We start from the raw sequence: 3,912 nt of genomic DNA, 5'->3' as shown, positions 1-3,912 counted from the left end.
AAATAAATAAATAATTAAATACAAATAAGTAAATAATAAAAAATAAAAACAGTCAAAATTGAATTTTTATTTATTTACATTTTTCGTGGTTAAGTAGTTGTATTGGTTGATCATAACTTCAAAATCAAGAAAAAATTTATTTATTTACATGTTGTATATCTCCAAATTTTTTTCTTATGCCCTCATTTTCCATTTTATTTTTAAATTTTCATACAATTTTATGCCATACTTTATTTTATATAACTTCTAAATCATAATACTTGTGTTCAGGACGAAAAATTAATTTATTTTATCAGTAAATATTATTGAACATTGCTGAATTTCATATATATTCTAGATCATGTTCTGGAATTTCTCTGTCTAAGAACTATGAAGGAAATTTTTAAGAGGAAAATTCCAAAAATATTTGCGAAATATTCAGCTTATCAAAAATAGTTAAAACATAGTAAGGAAAGCTGACATAGGGCTGTTGCTCATATCCTTTCATGTTCGCCGTAATCATTTGTGACACACACCACTACGATATAGCAATGACGTTTCGCATCATTCATTTTAATTTTAAGACTTACATACTGGATTCTGATGTAATGTTTTTGGTTTCTAAGAGCTATTGCAGATATTCTTAGGGTATTGGTATTTATTGTACAATGTGAAACAAAAGTTCATTTATTTAAATAATAATTCAGTTGGAGTATAGTTTAGTCTAGAAATTATAATAAATTTAATGGGTCAGTTTCAAATCCATTGCCACTAACTACAATATAACAAACAATCTTAATTTTATATAAGGTTGATCTTACAAAACTGAACATATTAAATGTTGGAATCCCATGGAATAAAATTTCCTGATTCAGAGGTTTTTCAATAAAATCATTTCTTGGCATGTTTACTAGCACATAGTTAAAAAATTTCATCCATATGAGTTTTTTATTTTCTCATTATTAATTAATCAATAAGTTAATGACACAAAATAATCAATGAATTCCGAAATCTTCTCAACAAAAAATAAATTTTAAGTATAAAATTGCTTTTTCCCCTATCTTTATTTTAATTCCCTCCCCCACATTCTTTTCCATTCTTTTCTCAATTTTCCTTACCCACGTTATTAGTCATGTTCACCATACATTATTATTGTTGTTTTCAATTTTTTTTTTCTATTCATTTCTCTTGTTTAACTAACTTTTATTTCGCTTCTTTATCTCATATTATGGCTACATATTTCAGTTACATATATTTTCTTTCTCTTAATTTTATTTTTCTTTCCATAATTTTAATTTTTAAATAATTGATAAACTAATATATTAATATTTCTTTGCATTATATGACTTCATTTTTATTTTATTTCCTTAATTATGTTATTTTACCTACTTATTCAATTACCTATGTATACATTTTATTTTCCAGTTCTTTCATCACTTTATTTTATTAATTCTGTACAATTATTTACTTCATGTCATTCTGTTTATATTTTATTTTCTGTATCCATTGGTTGTTATCTTGTTCTGTTCTTAGCCCTGATGAAGGCTAGAAATTCTAGCCGAAACGTTGGCACAATTAAATAAGTTATTTCAACTTATTTGTGTTCTATTTTGACCGCACCCCCAACCATCTTCACCTCGTATATTTTTAGTTTTTCATTTCTATCCAAGAAAAGTATATTAGAACTGAAACAATCCATATCCGAAAAATAAAACAAAAATACTTTCACAAATTTTATTATAAAATACGTAATATATTATAATTGTTCTAAACTTTCCCTTCTCCAAACCCTGGAATATCCTAATACGTGGTAGCTGAGGGGGTGGTTGTTATGACCCTGAGTTTTAGTGGAAAATCCCCTTCTTTTGTCATTCATGTAATTTCTTAGTTCACTGTTAAAATAATAATGACAAAGGAATGATACAATAAGGAGTGATAATTTCTTTTTCGACATGTGATAGCTCAGTTATCTTCGGTATGAAAAAAAAACAAAAACCAAAATGTTATAATGATGTTAATAATTAACAAGAGCCTAAGAGGAGGAAAAAGGCAGTTATCTCACTCCAATTTTTTATTACTTTGATGAAAACTGTATAATTATTAGTCAAAATTGACAATTCTGCCAAGTATAGGTAGGGAGAATAAAAAATGGCGGCTGTTTCAAAACGATAAAAAAAATTTAATTTTTCATTCGGAGCTCAATATCTTAAAAAGTAGGAACAACACAAGAAAACCTAAGAGAACGTCCTTTGGTCGTATGGACAACGTATCTTGTCTAAATAATTCTGTTTTAGTCTTAAGAGTGTGTGGGTTTGATCAGTTTTAAACTTTTTGCCACTTGTTAGTCAATGAAAATTAATTTCCATTAAAAATAAAATTAAATAAATTTTTAACTGCCACTTCCATAGGAAAATCAAGCTGATTCGGACCAAGGCTTACAGGCTTAATCACCTGCCAACATTTCACCTTTCTCTCCGCCTCAAATTACTGATTTACAAAAGTATACTCTGGCCTACGCTTCTCTACGGAGATAACGAAGAAACTGTAACAGTTCCAGAGAGGTTTCCTGAAACCTATTGTGAAACACACTTCATTCCAAAGAGCTATAACAGCAGGATTGCTGATAGTGACGGAATTAGTATCAGAGAAGCTCATCAATTTCTTTAACAGTCTGCAGCACTGCACTAACCCACTATTCCCGATAATAACAGCACCCGGCCTTCCACAAAGATTGCTATACACGTAGATAATTTGAGACTCGACTGAGGACTACTAATAGTACATGAGCCCAAGAGGAGAAAAAGGCAGTTATCTCACTCCAATTTTTGATTACTTTGATGAAAACTATGTATAATTATTAGTCAAAATTGATGATTCTGTCAAGTATAGGTAGGGAGAATAAAAAATGGCGGCTGTTTCAAAGCGATAAAAAAAATTTAATTTTTCATTCGAAGCTCAATATCTTAAAAAGTAGGAACAACACAAGAAAACCTAAGAGAACGTCCTTAAAATATGAGCCCTAAAAGAGTTATTTACGTTAAATAGTTCTCGAGATATAGCTTTTCAAAAGGCAACATTTCATAAAAATGTTGTATGGGACATACTAAAAGATCGGTAGTTAGTGAATTTATTTTGAAAAATATATATCTCAAAAACCATTTGACGTAAAGATGTCTGTCTATTAGCACTCAAATTAAAGATAGTTTAATGAGCTATAATGTAGTTCTTGATGTTTATCTTCGTAGGAGCAATAGTTTTCATGAAATTTGCTAAAATAAATTTATTTATAGTTGTTCGGACAAATTTTCATTTGGCAAATTTATATTCATTTGTGAATATCATAAAAACTACTACCCCTACGAAGATAAGTGTCAAGAACTACTTTATAGTAAGTTAAATTTCCTTTATTTTGAGTGTTGGCAGACATATGTGCGTCTTATGGATCTAGAGATATATTTATTCAAACATCCAACATTTTATACGGAAAACTATAAATTAACATTTTGTGAGTTTATTTTGTCAAATATCATAACAATTACTACTCCTACGAAGATAAACATCTTTCAGTATATTTTTAAGAAATTTTGCTTTTTAAAAAGCTATATCTCAAGAACTACTGGACGTAAAAAGCTCTTTTAAGGCTAATATTTCAGCAAATTTGCTCTTTTTTAAATAATGTGCTCTTAGATTTTCAAGTGTTGTTATTTTTTAAGATATAGAGCTCCGAATGAAAAATTAGTGTTTTTTAAGGTTTTGAAACAGCCGCCATTTTTTATTCCCCCTACCTATACTTGGCAGACTCATCAGTTTTGACTATTAATTATACATAGTTTTCATTAAAGTAATCAAAAATTGGGGTGAGATAACTGCCTTTTTTTCTTCCCGGCTCTTATACTAATAGGTCATCACATTCCTTCCCCGCCGGACCCGCCT

Source organism: Halyomorpha halys, unplaced genomic scaffold, assembly GCF_000696795.3.
Source record: "Halyomorpha halys isolate HHAL.00 unplaced genomic scaffold, Hhal_1.1 Scaffold450.1, whole genome shotgun sequence".
Lineage (NCBI taxonomy): Eukaryota > Metazoa > Arthropoda > Insecta > Hemiptera > Pentatomidae > Halyomorpha > Halyomorpha halys.
Note: the sequence above shows the minus strand (reverse complement) of the source record.